Here is a 19,293-nt window from a genome sequence, read left to right on the forward strand (position 1 = left end):
TTTTGACCCATTTTTGACCCTTTAAAAACAATTTTAACCGGCTAAAGATTCATAAAGAACGGCTCGTAAAAAATCCAATCATTTGAGACTGTTAGCGGCGCTCTGCGACTTTTAGTTTCGGAAGAGATAGAGTTTGAAAATATGGAGACAGGCAGACAGATATATAGACGTTTATATATTAGATTTACTGAGTAAACGATTGGTGATCAAATCAGAGTCATGCCGGAGTTTCTCGTAGGATCTCAACAGGAATCTGGATTTTTCTCTATATTCTATATTTCACTATTCAACCTTCGAAATAGTTACAACAAACGCTTCGCCATGTAATGTACATTTGGTGTGAAAGAATGAAGACAGAATGCTTAATTAAGTGAAATAGACCACACACACACACATACACACACACACACACACACACACACACACACATACACACACACACACACACACACATATATATATTACATAGAAAAATGCGAGCATGAAAAGTAATATGGTTAAGATTAAACTTATTAACAATATTGCGTTGTAATTTAGCTTTCAAACGTATTTCATACGAATTTTATGAAATATATATATATGTGTGTGTGTGTGTGTGTGTGTGTGTGTGTGTGTGTGTGCGTGCGTGTGTGTGTGCATAGTCCAGCCTCACCGAAGGTCTGTTATACAACGAAGCATTCCGCCTGTTGTTAAATGATGTCTCTTCTTGTTTCTTAGCCTACTGCAAAGCTCTTTGTAAATAAACAAATGGAGCACTGCAAAGGTGGCGATCAATAGATTAATAGATTAATACATTGTCGATACCATTTACAATGTCTGATACACGTGGTTCAGGTGGTTGAAGGTTCGATACCTGGCTGGAGATGAATATATATATATATATATATGTATATATATATATATATATATATATATATATATATATATATAGCCAAGTATTAAAATATATTTATGGCAATAAAGCTACACAGAGGTGTCTGTATTTCATCATTGTAAGGGAACAGTCAAGCTAAGTGCACTGAATACTGAAAATTTATACACAATATATAATATCACATTATATTATTATATATGTATCCATAAAATAATATGTATATATATATATATTACGCTACTACTACTACTACTACTACTACTACTACTACTACTACTACTCGCACCACTTCTCGTCTCATTCGTACTTCCGAAAACAATTTAATGTGGAAACGACCAAACATACAAGATTACCAGAGTTTTAGTATTGTGTTAATTAATAACTGTACAATAAGAGAGAGAGAGAGAGAGAGAGAGATAGAGAGAGAGAGAGAGAGAGAGAGAGAGAGAGAGTACGAATATGTTAGAGAGAGATAGTATGAATAGAACGCCAGTAAACCTGTTATCTGTATTAAAGAGACAGTTTCGATATGTAAACAGTTGAAAAATACAAATCAGTTTTTAATAAAGATTTGTCAAGGAATTTCCTGACATCGTTCGACTTTCTATCCGATTTCGTCGAGAGTTACGAGTGTTCAATTATCGATTTCTATCATCGATTATCAGGGATGCAAATGAAAACAAAGACTTATATCAAGATCAAACATAACTCTTGAAAAAATTACGAAGAATACAAAGATGGAACGAACATCTTTCGTGTTAAGGGTTTTTAGAATACTATGACGTCAGCATTCACAGTGAATATCCATAAAAAAAGTAACAATGATTGCTCAGACTACTGTTGGCATCTGGAGTGTTCAGACTACTGTTCGCATCTGGAGTGTTATTTTCGCCCGATGTAACTTCCAGACTTCTCAAATCCGCTAAGAACCGTGGCATAGTGGATAAAGTACTTGGTATAATTCAGTTCTAAGTTACACTCTTCTTGAGTTCACTCGTCATTGCGAACTACACCAAACATACAATTAATTTTTTTTAATTACAATTTCACCCCAAACAAGGCACAGTGCCACTTTGATGTAGGGGGCTACTATACGGGACATAATTTGCAGGGCTACTATGTAGGGAGTTGATCAGGTAGATGTCTGTTCACGTTACACTTGACTTCTGCATTTCAGTACAGTTGAGAAAGCAGGGTATTCCAAAGTCTATCAGTTCTGGGGAAGAAACTATTAGAGTAAAAGGCTTTCTTACATCTAGGGATATCTACTGTGTAGGGATGGGACTTTGCTGCTTGTTGGGTTTGTCGGGGATATTTACGTCGAGGAGGTACAACGACTTGGAGTTCGTCGGAACATCCACCATTAAAATACTTATAGAACAGGCAGAGGGGTGCGACATTTCGTCGATAGGCCAGAGGTTGAAGCTTAGATGACAATTTAGGACTTATCAGGTGAGCGACTCTCTTTTGAACCCTATCCAGGAGCGTGAGACTAGTAAGAGATGCACTAGCCCAAATGTGACAACAATACTTCATACATGAGCGAATAGTGGGCTTATAAAGGTACAGGATACTTTCAGGCGTAAGTAAATTTCTAGCACGGTAAAGAGAGCCCACCTTCTTCGTAGTAGCCTCGGTGAACGTTAATCCTAGGAGTTTGAACGAAGTGCTTTCAAGTGTCTTTATCCATAGCTATTTGTGGTTGAGAAAGTTTTTTGTAATAATTAAAGGAAAAAAGCTTACTCTTGGCAGAATTGAATGTGACCATCCATTTTTGTTCCCATTCCACAACTGATAATGTTTCTGCCATTTCTTAAGATATGGTTTCATTCCTTTTTCCCTCGTGTCTGTTATATAGCGTGGTGTCATCGGCAAATATACCCATCTCAGAGACAATTTTATCAGGGCGGTCATTTATGAATACTAAGAATAATAAAGGTCCAAGGATTGACCCCTTAAGTACACCCGCATTTATATCATGTTGTTTAGATGTACGGCTGTCGAGAAGAACCTGGATTTTTCTCTTATTTAAGAAGGATTTGATTATGTTAAGTATTCGTCCAGTGATACCGTATAGTCTGATTCTCCCGAGAAGACCTTTATGCCAAACCCTGTCAAAAGCCTTAGATATACCTAGGGATACCGTTTTACCCTCTCCGGCTTTGTTCAGTGTATCGTATATACGTTCAGAATTGTGAAATACTTAGGATTTCTAATCAGCTATAGCTGACGGAATGAGATAATTCTGCCCACGTAGATTAAAAAAAACAAAACAAAACAAAACAAACAAAAAAAGAACAGGTTCAAAATTCCATTCAGATTATCAGATGATTTTATTATAGAACAAAAACGATAAAATAAATTACAGTAGTCAGATTTGAGAGATGCTCATTACGTCCCGGGCAACGTCGAAGTGCAAGCTAGTAAATCATTTATATGAAGAGAAACCCCCAAAAAGAGGACCAATGATACACGTAGGTTTAGTTCATGACATCGAATTTTATTTCGTCTGTGTACCTTGTCGAACTCGGGAATCTTCACAGACTTTCGAACGAAACATTTTATTTAATCCACGAAGGTAGCATGTTCTCGTTCCGTCAGCCATGGCTGAGTAGAAGTCCTAAGTAATTCGCAATTGTATTTTGAGTGTCGCCCGTACTGAGTGTTGGACCTCCAACATCCAGAAGAGTGTAACTCTTACAACTGAATTTACAAAGTACTTTCTCCACTACGCACCGGGTTCTTGCGGACGATAGAATGTTAGACAAGATATACCTGAAGAAGGTCGGAGTTTATATCAACCGGAACTTTGTGAAACTAACACACAAGATGAAAACAGTAATTCGAAGAATTCAAATAATACGAAACGCCAATCCTCATCTAAAAAATTCATAAATGTTTGACATTTTAGATTTGCTCTAATCTTTAATGACAAACTTTCAGTTTTCGAAAACAGCATATCAAAAAAATAAACTATAAAATTATTTATATTTTTTTATCAAGTCCCAAAGGCCACTCGAGGATAAGGGCTAATGGGTGTCAGGTGTTCGAGGAGGCAACAATGTGATGATCAGTAATGCTGGAACTTGGGTAGTGTTTGTATATTTAAAAAGATGGCTGAACAGGAATTTATTTACATTAGACTTGAAAACGGCCGTGTTATAGTCAGCTGGGGAGCAACAACGTGTTATTGTGTTCCAAATACGGATAGTTTTAAGAAATAAACTTTGATTATGGAATTTACGTTTAGTTTTAAACACAGAGAGATAATAAGGAACACGTTAGCAGTTGTTTTAGCTGGACGAGTATCTGCTACGAATGTTCTACAGGAGATAACCATAGATTAAAGCTCAGTCGAGCACTTGCCGTGAAATAAGGATAGAGCAAAAATAGATTCGCTACGTCTTTTTTATGAGAAAGAACTCAAACTGGAAATGTATATATTTCATTCTGTTTAGATAGGGACTGATAATTTGGATTATTTGGACTACAGTTCTTATTTTGGTATTATCAGGATGTTTCGGCCGATGTAACCTCCGACCTTCTTCAGATGCAACTTGTCGAATTCGAGAACCCGTACGGAATTTCGAACGGATTAAATTAAGGGTTCTGTTTAAAATACCCTTACAGCTCCCTGACTTCAACATAAAGATTCCCGAGTTCAATCGGTCGTTCTGGCAGTTTCATTTTCGCAGTACATATAACAGGAATACCATACCGTCCTCTCTTTCTCTCTTTTTTTTCGCTCTTCTTCATTGGCTTTCTCTCACTGCGTTAATCTTTTACCAAAAAAATAACCCCCACTCTTACTTCCTCTCATTACTCGAAGAAGAAGAAGAATTCGGACGCATTCTGCCAGTTCTGCTTATATTACAGATAATAGCAATATCACGCGACATTTCTCTCTCACTCTCTCTCCCCCCCTCTCTCTCCCCCTCTCTCTCTCCCCCCTCTCTCTCTCTCTCTCTCTTTTCTTTCTGTATTCCCTCTTCCACTTTTTCACCTTCTCTTTCTGGCTATCTGTATATATCTTTTCCAACATCTCCTTTATTGGTCTGAGTAAGGTTGGGTCGAAATGGCATCCAATTTGTCTTTAAAATTCCTCTGAAAATGTCATAAAGGTTTATTATGCTTAGATATCAAGCATTTTGAACTTGGCATTTTTTTCTAACCCGAATCACAAGAGCATTTTGTTCATTATAAGGAAAAGAGAGAAAGAAAGTTATAAATTGATCATGACTTGATCTAGGACTTAATAGAATTTGAACTTTTACCCTGAATTAATCGTTTTATTTGTTTATTTATTATTATTATTATTATTATTATTATTATTATTATTATTATTATTATTATTATCATCATTATTATTATTATTATTATTATTATTATTATGATGATGATGATGATGATGTTTTATTTTTTATTTTATTTTTTTTTTAATTCCGAAAATAGCACAAGACTGGATGAAAATGTAACCCTGCCGTCATAAGTGTTAAAAATATTAGCATACCGTGATACTATAGACAGATCCCACTCTCTACAGCCGGATCTACTGAAAAATATTACCTAGGAAGTAAATAAGAGTAAAAAAAAAGTAATACGGAAATAAATGACAATGCGAAAGCAACGGATCTATTGTGCTATACAGACAAAATGACGCTATAGGCAGTTAGCCATATACAGACGAGAAATGAAGAATTCCGAAAGGAAATATTTAGTTTACGGTTGAAGTAAACTGAGAAGACACGATGTTTCGGATTTCCGGTAGAGAGTTGAGATTTTGGGAAGACACTGACTGTTGCGAGAAGAGGATCGAAAGGAAAGCTGGTAGACAGGTTGAAGGACATTAACATATTGTGTGATACTATAAACTTCTCATCCTAGCCAGGACCACCATGAAATATTATCTAGGAAGTAAATGATAATACGAATCGACCAAGTGTACCGTACAAACAAAATAACGCGATGGCCATTAATAACCTGGGGGAATATGTCATAATCACGTTGACAAACTTGTTCTCATTAGATCACCTCAGTTAAACAATGGTGAATCTGACCAGTACTAGATTGGCGATCATTTAGGAATACTAGGTACTGTATGTATTTAGGTAAGCGGATGTAGTACCTGTTAGCCCTTCTCTGATATTCTGGAAGGTTATAATATGAGAGGGTAAATAAAGTGCCTCAGTTGTGATGAAAGTAATACACCTAAAAAACTAAAACAAAATAAACACAAAAAACAAATTGGATAAAAAGAACCCTCGAGCTCTGTACTCCTAGTGATAATGCCATGAACAAAACACCTGATTTCAATTTGTTATGAGTCAACACGGAAGTAGTAAAGCTCAGAAAACTGTCATGAGAACGCTGATGCCAATGCACAATCTGGTCTACTCAGAAATAGCGAAACATAATGAAATACAGATCCACCGTGCTACACAGACATAGTGACGCCATGACCAATTAGTCGAAGGAAGGATCAAGATGAAGACTTCTGTAGGAAGTGATTAATTTACGGTTGAAGTAAGTAGAATTATTTGGCGGACACTGACTTTTAGCAGACGGATTCGAGATTAACGAGCAGATTGGAAATAAACGGTCTCGACAGAAGATGAGTTCCAGTAGGCAGTCTTAAATGAACACGACCAGAAGATTCATGTAATACCTAAGATTTTTATTTGATATCCAGAACTTGAAAGATAGGAGTTTAAATCAGAAAGTCAACGACGAGGTGTGTTTAACAAGTCAACTTTATACAATGTATCTACCTGTGTCTGTGTTGTTACTTATTTCGAATGTAAATTGTATACTAAAGTAACAGAGCGCGGACACGCATAGGGCAACTGCATGCAAATGCCAAGCCGTGTGCGAAGTGACGTCGCGGCGTAGGAGAAAAGAAATATATATAAAAAGAACATGTGCACAGACGGGGATGAAGATTTAATCGGGAAGGTATCCGAAAATAAATGTCGTTGTTCAACGGGGAAAAGTAAGTTGATTTATTCCTTGATTTGATTGCGGGAAACATTTGAAGTGCCGGTGTACGACATTCTAATGTCGAAACGTTGACCACTTCTCCTGGACACCTTATAATGCTTACACACACACACACACACACACACACACACACACACACACACACACACGTATCTCAAATATATTGATAACATGCACTAAAAAAAACAATATTTGTTCTAGTTGCTTTTACTTCTTAACGAAGGAAGCTTTTTTTTAGTAATGCCTTCGTTGCCAGATGTCTCATATTAATACTTGATGGAAAAAATGTGAGAAGGAATTAGGGTTACATGTCGGAATAGTTCGAATCACACTGAAGTCGTACTCTTGCTTCATTCTTTATTTTTTATTTTGTGGATACGGCACTTCTACATCAAATGTGTCCTGAAATATTTTCTTCTGGCGCGCTACAGATCCAAATGTTCGATGTTCATTTCTCAACTTACGAAGATAACATTCTCAATCACATTCAACTTTAAGAACGGTCAAGTCAGGTAGAAGGCCATCCAATATCGTATGTTAGATGCGCTTACCTGAAGTTGCCAGGCAATATATATGTATATATAACTATTTCATTTATATATATATATAAATGAAATAGTTATATATACATATATATTGCCTGGCAACTTCAGGTAAGCGCATCTAACATACGATATATATATATATATATATATATATATATATATATATATATATATATATATATAACTTCATTTAATCACACAAGAAGATATAATTTTATGCGTACATTTTCAGTATTTACTTCAACAGTGCTCAATACATAGGTAGAGCTAGGTAGTAAGTTATGAAAATGTATATGACAATTAAGCTACACAGAATATTCCGCGTTTCATTCTCGTGAGAATTCGTCAGACTTATGCATAAGCCTGACAAATTCTTACGAGAATGAAATATTTTGTGTAGCTTAATTGCTATATATATTTTTTATAACTTACTATATATGTGTGTGTGTGTGTGTGTGTGTGTGTGTGCGCAATTATATTATAAAAGAGTAACATCAAGACAGAAAAAGCTCAATGCTTACATACATAGTGCCCTTCTAGAAAAAGCTTAATACTTTATATATATATATATATATATATATATATATATATATATATATATATATATATATATATATATACACTAGCCTTATATATTTTTAGTTCCGTATACTTATCTCCTTCATCCTAGTTATGCTAGATCACGAGCTTATCTCTTCTCTATATCAATAAAATGAACTCATTTACCCCTCTGAGTTTGACCTTAATAGGATTGAAAATCTACACATTTTATGCGGATGTACTATGCACAAACTGCAGCACGATATCTGAGGTGTGTTATAGGCATATTACCTATCCACTACCTCGCTGATCGGCGCTTCCTATATTATATCCGGTGAGAGTTCACTGCCAACACCGGTTACGATCACTGGAAGTAGTAAAGTTTCTCTCTCTAATAAATTCATACTTCCACCGCCATCCATTTACACCGTCCGTGACCGTTCACAGGAGACAATTATTGAGGAACACCGGGCCAGGTTTTTATAAAAACTGGACTGCAATTTAGATGAAACGCACCACGCTTACTTGTACGTTCGTTAAAGTAAAAACAAAACCAAAACAAAAAACTATACATTTTCTTTCCTTAAAATAAAAAATATAACACTTCAATTCCGTTATATTTCGCCTTCATCGACATTTATAACATCGTTTCTTTGGATTTTTATATTGTATTTTTAATGGGTTTTTATGTAACTTTTCTGTTCACATTTATTTCTTCTCTCTTTCCGTTTTTCCTCTTTTTTCGGTTAGTTTAAGATCGTTTCATTTTATTTATATTTATTCATTTATTTTGTACTTTCCTCTGTCTCATTTTTCCATTTTTCATTTTTCCATTTTTCTATTTATTTCTTCTCTCTTTCCGTTTTTCCCCTTCCATCGGCAAGTTTAACATCGTTTCTTTCTTTGTAAAACAGCCGGATTTTTTTATATAAATAAAAAATAAAATAAAATAATTACAAGGATGCTTTCCCTTTTCTTCCGTTTCTTTGCTCTTTGTTCGATGTCTTTACAATCTCTTTTCTTTTTCTTTTTTTTTTTAAACATATCATAAATAATTTCCGTTCCGTTACATTTCGCTTTGTTCGATGCCTTTCTCTTTATTTTCATCGTTTTTTTTTCTTTTTTCAGTATTTTCCTTAGAGGCGGCACTAGGAACCCATTCCCCCCCTTCTTCTCCCTTTTCTTCTTCTTTTTACACCAAATCCAGCCACAGCAACACGTGCCAGCGTACAGCTAGTATTTTGTATTTTATACTCACTTTTGATATTTCTTAATTTCTTATTCATTCTCATTTCCAATGTAAATATTATGAAGCCACTTTCTATATATGTTTTTATTTTCTATAATTTTGGTTCTTTTCTTCTTATGAAAAGCGTTTAGCTTCGAAATGCCACGGCTTAAAGAATTTCATTTTCTGCTTTCTCTCTTTTACTTTTCCGCATTGTTCTGATATTATGATAACGTTATATATTAATCTTTTACTTATATATATATATATATATATATATATATATATATATATATATATATATATCTCGTTTTTTTCTGCTTAGTTACACATGTTTCGGTTACCGAATCGTATCAACGATCCAATAACTTCATCAGATTTTATAGAAATGGACCAGCAGACAAAAACGGTAATAGAAAAATATATATTTGCTCTGCAATGGTATTGAGCACTCTCTCCAGGTTTTTACTAATTACCATATTTGCTCTCTCTCTCTTTCTCTCTGTTTCTCTCTCTCTCTCTGTATATATATATATATGTGTGTGTGTGTGTATGTGTGTATGTGTGTGTTCATGTGTATGGGGGGGTTATGTGTATACGCGCGTGCACTTTGTACACGCATTTAAGTATCCGGCGTTTAAAAGAAACAAATGCGCCGATGCTTCAAGAATAAATGAGTGTTCTTTACCATTGAATAAATACCATTTTAATTCGTCTGAACAAATACGCTCTGTTCATTTTTTTTTTAATCTTCTGTTTCATCTTCCTGTCATATCTTCCTGTCATTGGTCGACTGATGTAACAACCAACCATCCGCCTTCGTTTGCATTAAATTCTTCACGTTCTTTTCAATTTCATTATTTACTTACTCACTCCCGTCTTCAGATATCCGAATAAAGAAGAAGAAAAACCATATATGTACATCTAAGATATAATCTAATATTTTTTGTTATCGATAGCTTTCTTGCTACCAAATCAATATTTCCCTCAATTTTCCCCATGAACCGTTGTAGCATGTTGTTATTAAGACTAAAATATTAATCGAGTTAATTCCTTTAAAAAAATGCTTTGTGTAAGTGAAATTATTTACAAATTGCCGCCATCTTTAAAAAGAAAAAAAAATAACTCTCTATTCGTCCAAACAGAGTTACTTCCCTTTGAAAAAATATATCTTGAAAATCTGGGAAAATAAAGTAAAGCCAGTCTCTTTATTCTTTCTTTGACATCGATAGCTTTCTAAATCAATATTCGATTCTAGTTCGCCAGTTTTCCTTGTGGATCGCTGCAGTATGTTATTAAAAAGAATAAAACGCTGTTTGAGTTAATTCCACCCATGAAATTATTTTTAAAGGGTCACCATATTACAAAACAGAAATAGTTTTATATTAGTTAGTTACCTCCCTTTGATAGGAACCAAAATAACATTCCAATGAAAAGAAAAATAAACAGCATATTTTAAAAAGAAAAGAAAACGCATAAATAAACCCTTCCTTTAGCCCAAACCTTGATTCCTGTGACTTTTGATTATTTCCTAAGCTCAAGGAAAACCTTAGAGATTATCTTTATGAGACAATTGAGGAGATGAAAGAGGCTGTGACGAGGGTCATTGACACGCTCACACAAGAGGACTTCCATTAGGACCTTCCAGAAGGCGTTGGAACGTAACAACAAGTTCATTGCAGCCGGAGGAGATTACTTCGAAGATAACTAGAGTTTTATGTGTGCACTAACAATAAAAGTGTCGATATGAAAATGTCTAGAAACTTATTGGAGGCACCTCGTAGAGATCTCTCTACGAGGTGCCTTCGATTGTCTAAAGAGACATTAAGCGCACAGTTTGATTTCAGTGTGGGAACTGTACAATTATTCGCGAGGAACTGAATATATATATATATATATATATGTGTGTGTGTGTGTGTGTGTGTGTGTGTGTGTGTGTGTGTATAATCTAATCAAATAACATTTTGTCGACTAACGAAAAATTAGTTCTAATCGGCTTTTTTTAAAAAATAAATATTTGCATTACTATCATGAAAAAAACATTTGAGAAAGAAATAAGTCGAAATGCCTCGTGTAATGTACCCCAGTTTAGCAAGTGTATTATTATTAGGATTGTGACAACAGCATATTCTTTTTATTCTTTTGAATCTCGGGTATATATCCGACACAGACACAATTAATCAACCGCGAACCACATCTGTCTATATAAAAACATATAAGATATTAACAGATATATATACTCGAAAGTGAACACAATGAAAAGAATATGCTGTTGTCACAGCCCTTATCATTATGTTGCGAAGATATATGCACCTATTACACGGGGTTTTATGGAAATATAAAGTTAGCAAAAAACAAAAAAACAAAACAACCCCCCCCCAAAAAAACCAAACAAACAAAAAAACAAAAAACAAACACCCACCCAAAACACACACACACACACACACACACACACACACACACACACACACACACACACACACACACACACACACACACACACACAAAAAAAAAAAAAAAAAAAAAACATAAACTATCTGACTAATATATACTTGAGCATTTGAAAAGAATCTGAATCGGTAATATAGAACAGAATCGGTAATTGTATCAGAATCGGGAATTTAAAACAGAATCGGTAATTTTATCGGAATCGGGAATTTAGGACAGAATCGGTAATTGTATCGGAATCGAGAATTTAGGACAGATTCGGTAATTGTATCGGAATCGGGAATTTAGGACAGAATCGGTAATTGTATCGGAATCGGGAATTTAGGACAGATTCGGTAATTGTATCGGGAGCAGGTATTTAGAACAGAATCGGTAATGTGAATCAGGAATTTAGTGATGACAGTGTTTAGTGGCAGTTAACAGCAAACATATTCAGAGAGAGAAAGAGAGAGAGGGGGTGGAAAGGGAGAGAGAAAGAAAGAGACAGATAGAGGGTGGAAAGGGAGAGAGAAAGAGAGAGAGACAGAGAGAGGGGGTAGTGGTTGAAACAGTGTGGTAAAGAAAATAGAAACTGTTCTTGTATGTTTTTTTTTTCATTCTAAAGATATACTTTTAATAGTTTAATAAAAAGAAAACATTTATTGGCGAAAAAGACTTATCGGAGATTTTTCTCAGCCTCCCATAAAGCTGGATATTATATTTTGTTTATGTCCTAATCTTGAAGTGTTATATCAACTGGACAGCAATTGTTTAGATCCACTTTATAAAGTACCATAAAACAAAATTTAAAAGCAGTCCAAGTCAGACTGGAAACAGATGTAACCAAAGATAGAATATACTAGGTAAAAGCCTAGTATTTCAATAGTATTAATGAGCCTGCAGCTTGTTGCTCAGATGGGAAAATTATTTGCGACGGAAACCATCCTTTCTCTCTCTCTGGTTCGCGTTAGCGAATCGGGGTTGGGAAACTTAAGCTACCGACACGAACTCACAATCAATAAGGTTTTGGTTGAACTCTCGGGTTCACGAATGATATGATTCCGATGCTAGAATCGCAGTCGGGCATCAATTAATAAACGGGAAAAAGTTGTCATAAATAAACGGGGAAAAGTTGTCATAAATAAACGGGGGAAAGTGATAATATATTGCCTTAGAATTAGTGCTTCAGTCTAAATTGTATATGGTTCAATTTATGCTCATTTTGCATTAAATACTAACCCCTATTAATCCCTAAATGTGCATCATACTTAGTTTGCTGACCCGGGATCCCAACCAAGTCCTCTTTGGTGGCTGTCAGTCGACGTCCTCAGCCTAAGCTTCGCCGCCTTGGTTCGCTAACACGAACCAGGCAGATAGAAATGAGGATTACGTCACAAAAAAATTCTCATCCGAGAAACGAGCTGCAAGCCCGAATTATAGAAGACACCATTGCATCAAGATTGCTTGCAAGATTTCTTTAAAGAATATGTGCCCCCTCCTTCAAATTTTATTTAATAATAATAAATTAATTTTTAATTTAATAAATATTATCAATTCGATATATTTTGGCTATAACCATCTCCAATGAAAATATATTGAAAATATATTGAAAAATGGTGACCCCTTGGAAAGGGGGCACAGATAGATACAATAAAGATCTAACAAAATGTCGTTTGTACATCGACAAGAAAAACAAGTGCGTAGATTTAGCATATACCAATGAATTTAGTGCAATTTAAAAAAAAAATCAATTATGTAAAGGCGCGGTGGATATTTAGAAGGATTCTGTGAATGTACATCGATACATGTGTCAGGAATATCGGGAGTAGTGGGGTGAGCGTAGAAATAACATGTTTATCAATAGACGAAAGATACTAAAGAATGATATTCGGGTACAGTTCTAGCAGTTGGTGGCATAAAACAAAGGTCAATTGACAACCACACCCGGGTACGTTTACCAGCTAAAAGCATTACGCTACACTAAACTGATTACTCTGCTCATTTATTTGTTTAACATGTTTATCTGATATATATATATATATATATATATATATATATATATATATATATATATATAACTTTTAATATATATATATATATATATATATATATAAATATATATATATATACATATATATATATATACATATATATATATATATGTATATATATGTATATATATATGTATATATATATATATATATATATATATATATATATATATATATATATATATATATATATATATAATGTTAAAAGTCCACGTATGCTTTAGGATAGTGGTTTAAAGGTTATGAGGGGTTTTTGAAGCATGAAAAACGATGTTACTTTTAGTATTTAATATTTTTATTGTTTTTATTGTTATTTTTTATATTTCAAGCGGACCTCCGCTCTTGGTCACAAAAAAGTATCGTATATATATATATATATATATATATATATATATATATATATATATATATATATATATATGTATATATATATATATATATATATATATATATATATATATATATATATATATATAATGGCGTTAATCGTGATACCCTGCACTGATGATTCCCGAAAGGATGAAACACTAGTGTCTGTAGGTATTTAATTATTCTAGTATATATATATATATATATATATATATATATATATATATATATATATATATATATATGCTAGCAGATGTACCCGGCGTTATCCGGTATTAAACGTAACGTTAAATTTCTTTACAAAAATAAATTTAGTAAAATAAAACGGAAAAAGACTGAGACATGTGCATACGAGTTTTATGTTTTTTTTTCTACACAGTTTAGACGGTAAATCTATTTAGTTCATATCTTTTGTGTGGAGAGAGAGAGAGAGAGAGAAAGAAAGAGAGAGAGAGAGAGGGGAGATCTTTTCTGCATCGCGTGTATTCTACATAAATGTTTTTTCAATTTAAATTAAAAAAAAAGTTTATTTACAAATAAAAGCTGTTTAAAAGTTGTTTAAATTATTTGTAATAATAAAATATAAAGAATTATTTTAATCAAAATTGTTTAAAAGTTTTTAAAATTACTTTTCGTGTGTTTTTTTTTTTGCATTTATTCTACATAAGTAAAAATAAAAAAATGTTTAAATTATTTCCCTTTTTAATTTCTTTTTACTCATAGAAACATTAATAATAATTGTCAGTTTTACCTCGGTCCGCTTCATACAATCTCAGTTTTTGATCGCAACATCATGGTTACTACTTGCTGTACGAAATTGCAGATGGCAGCCATCTTGATTTTACTCATTCAATGTTCACACATTTGAATCGTGCATTTCTGGAGTATCGATGAGTAAAATAAATGAACGTTTTACTCGAAATGACTCCCCATGTAATAATGTTTAAGATAAAAAAACATTTTTAATGCCTACACAGACTTATTTTCTCATATCATCCACGAACCCTATTTAGTGACATTACCCAGTTCGTTCCTCAGAAACTCTTTCATCCAATCCGCCAATATAATTGGCGTTTTGATAGACGTATAATCAGTTATTACAGGGGTTTCCAACCTTATTTTTGTGTGTCCCTCTATGGGCTACTTTCATCACATGTCGATCCTATATGTGCATATTTATTTAATGATTAGTAAAAACTAACAATGCATCAATTTAGTTATCTACGTGGTTAACGACACGGACTAAAAACCTGGGTGCGCCAAGTTCGAATCCAGTTCGTTCCACAGAGACTCTTTCTTTAAACCAACAATTGACCCTGTGTCTGACCTTATAGAGAGGAGAGAAATGAACATATGGCGGAAGAAATTTTTTTATTATTATTTGAATCACCACTTATTAAGGCCAAAAGACCACTCAAGGATAAGTGTTAAAGAGATAACACCGTGATGATTGGTAATGATGATGGAAGTTTGGCAGAATCCAATAATTTAAGAGGACGGATCAACAAGGACTTGTTTACATTGAACTTGAAAACGACAACTTTGTAGTCAGAGGGAAAGCAGCCCCGCGATATTTTGTTCTTCAGATGAGAAGCTTTATGAAAGAAACCTTGGTCAGATTGCAGAGGATGAAAGGATTCCTTTATCTTTGGGTTAAACCTGAGTGTATAGTATATATATATATATATATATATATATATATATATATATATATAAATATATATATATATATATATATATATATATATATGTGTGTGTGTGTGTGTGTGTGTGTGTGTGTGTGTGTGTGTGTGTGTTTTATTACCTGAGGCGCCTCTACCGGACGATATTGACTGGTTGTTGTTGATTGACTGTTTTTTTTGTACTCAATCCAGAGTACCTTATCGGATATCGTTTTGCCCCGTTTTACTGTAGGAAGCGAATGAGCAACCACTCGAGAAACGCCGGGTAGATCCACCAGTATTGAATAAAAAAAAAATACCAACAATCTTTTTTTTTTTATCTCTGCACCCTGTTCCACCCGTTTTTCTTAATCTTCTCATTTAAACACATTTTTGTTTTGGGTATTTATTTTTTATCACAAGTAGTTTTCATTCAGTCGTCTTTAATTTAGATTCCATTGCTTTAAAAAAGTTTTTTTTTTGTAACACCCAAACCCACTTGACTTTAATAGAAACCAAAAAAAAAAAAACAAAAAAACAAAACAGAAAATGTTTTATTTTGTTTTGGGTTAGATGAGACAAGGTCACTAGAGACTAGAAAAGTACTTTTTGGTAGAGGGAAAATATACGCCATCTTGCTAAAAAGAAACAAAGTCATGCGACAGGGTTGTTTCAGTACAATAGGTTATGTGTTTATAAGAAACATCTACAAACAAATATGGACTACGAGTTGCTTTAGCGGCATTTAGTCAGCTCTATCAGATCTGGAGCAGTGGTTGATAAACTTTTTTACTTGGCGGCACACCACTGAGCTGTTTAAATTCTTAAAGCACGCCCATAAAAAAATGCTTATGCATTTATGCTACCGTGTTGAAATAATATTTTTTTTTATATATAGAGAGCCATTCTTAACATGGGGGGGGGAAAGGTGTTTTGTAACTATTCTGTACTTTCACCTGACACCTTAACAACAACAAAAAAGATATCGTAAATCTTAAATTTAACTTGAAAAATACTATTTAAAAAAAATAGCACGGTAACATAAGTGCATTAGCACAAAAATCAATATTGTCTACTCACAAAACCTTTTCGTGCAGCCAAATAATAAAGTTTAGCTCAAAGGCTAGGATAGATTAGTAGTAAGATGTCTTTATGTCTAACTTGAAATCGTTGCTTCATTAGACGACGTTTCATATAACACACAATGGAGAAGGAATGTGAGTATATTTCCAATCCATGAAATCCAAATTTCAAATAATCATCACTGTACAGCCGGTAAACTTTTGCTTTTTAAAAAATAAGTTATATGATTATTATTACACTCATAATTGTTTCTTTTTATGAACTTGTCCATAATTAACGGCGAATTAAATCGAACATTAGACAAAATAACTAATCAAAAGGATTTTTTAATCATATTCAATCGTGCTTTTTAATTTCTCCAATTAAATCCTTAATTGACAACATCAAGATCTTATTTATAAAACTAAATCTATCCGTGTGTCTTTCTATCTTACGAAAAAATTGATTTTTTTTTGTAAGTTTTTTTTTTTATATTGTTATAGTGATCTATATTTTCTATTCCAGACGGTAATCGATAAAACTGAGCTGCGAGTTTTTATTCGTTACTGCTGGAAGCGAGGTTTTTAAATCGGGAAACACTTGCAAAAAAAGTGAACAAAAATCAATTAATCCTCAAAATAAAGACCATCATTTTCCAATACTTTCTGCCATCGATCAGCAGGCTTTTAGTTTTTGTCAAAATACCTTTCAGCCGGTTTCGAAACCATTCTTGGCATGTTTCATCGATTTTACCAAACGAGTTGAATCGGCAGCCCCTCAGAAAGTGTTTTAATCATATTCAATTGTGCTTTTTAATTTCTCCAATTAAATCCTTAATTGACAACACCAAAATCTTATTTATAAAACTAAATCTGTCCGTGTGTCTTTCTGTCTGTGTTTTTTTTTGTGGGTATTTCTATTGTTATAGCGATCTTCATCTTTCTATTGCAGACGGTAATCGATAAAACTGAGCTGCGAGTTTTTATTCGTTACTGATGGAAGCGAGGTCTTTAAACCGGGAAACACTTGCAAAAAAATTGAAATTTTACTCGCCAAGTAATAATAAAAATCAATTAATCATCAAAATAAAGACCATCATTTTCAAATACTTTCTGTCATCGATCAGCAGGCTTTCAGTTTTTGTCAAAATACCTTTCAGCCAGTTTCGAAACAATTCTTGACATGTTTCATCGATTTCACCAAACGAGTTGAATCGGCAGCCCCTCAGGAAGTGTTGCATTGAGCGGAAAAGTTCGTAATCTGGCGGAGCACAGTCAAGACTGTAGATTGAGTATGACAAAACCTCAACCTCGTCCAGTTCTTCAAACTGACGATGTGTAGCTAGGCATTGTCCTGCTGCATGAAGGCGCACTTAGGGTTGATTAGAACTGGGCATGAAGGCGCACTTAGGGTTGATTAGAACTGGGTATTTTGCTTCAACATTTCGTAGACCTACTCTAGTTGCATACAGTAAAGTTTGGCGCTGATGGCGTGAGGATTCGGAGCCCACTTAAAATGCAAGATTCCTTCAAAGTTTCACCAAACGCAAAATTCCTAATCGCCCAATGATCGGCGCATATGCAATTGATTTGTACTGCTGTAGGAACAATTCCATATGCGCCGATCTCAAAGTGCTACAACCGTTCCGATTCTGGCTACATAAATCTTAAAGATAAGCCTCGTTCTGGAGTTGGATGTTGGAGACTTGCAAACCGGGTTCGACATTGCGCCTTCATCAAACACATAAGGATTGGCTGATGAGCTTGGAGTTGCTAAATCGACAATTCAGTGACACTTGAAGCAACTTGATTTTGTTCACAAAAAGCCGCGCCTACATCCGCACGAACTCGTCGAAGCACAAGGAAAAAAAAGAGTTGAACTTTACCCTCAATTACTCAGCAATTCTTTGGACGAGCGTTTTTGGAAGCACAGTGTGACATCGTACGAGAAATGGGTCTATCTGGTTCAGCACATTCGAGACAAACGATGGGTTCAGAAAGGGCAAGAGACACCGTCAGTTCCAAAACAAGATCGATTCGGCAAGAAAATCATGTTGTGCGTTTAGTGGAACTTTGAAGGAATAAGTGCGCCCCGAATCGTCGTGCCATCAGCGCCAAACTTTACTGTAAGCAACTGGAGTGGGTCTACGAAAAGTTCAAGCAAAAGTACCCGACTCTAATCAACCCAACGCGCGTCTTAATGCAACAGGACAATATTAAGCCACACAATGTCAGGAAGACAAAGACAAGTTTGAAGAGTTGGACAGCCTTGATTTTCTGTCGCAATCAACTTACAGACTTGACTGTGCTCCACCAGATTACGACTTTTTCCGCTCAATGCAACAATTTCTGAAGGGCTGCCAATTCAACTCGGTTGATGAAGTCGAAGAAGCGTGTCAAGAATTGCTTGATTCAAAATCGGCTGAATGGTATTTTTACAAAACCCGAAAGCCTGCTGATCGATGGCAGAACGTATTGGAAAATAATGGTCTTTATTTTGAGGATTAATTGATTTTTGTTATTACTTGGCGAGTAAAAAA

At 34.3% G+C, this 19,293-nt stretch overlaps 1 protein-coding gene across 13 annotated transcripts in view; it reads right to left on the bottom strand.

The window, feature by feature from the left end:
* The window catches only part of LOC145252749 (putative cysteine desulfurase), a 601,560-nt gene that overhangs the window by 118,819 nt on the left and 463,448 nt on the right, over positions 1-19,293 (bottom strand). The window lies entirely within an intron of this gene.

This window comes from Euprymna scolopes, chromosome 29, assembly GCF_053919585.1.
Source record: "Euprymna scolopes isolate OS-2025 chromosome 29, ASM5391958v1, whole genome shotgun sequence".
NCBI lineage: Eukaryota > Metazoa > Mollusca > Cephalopoda > Sepiida > Sepiolidae > Euprymna > Euprymna scolopes.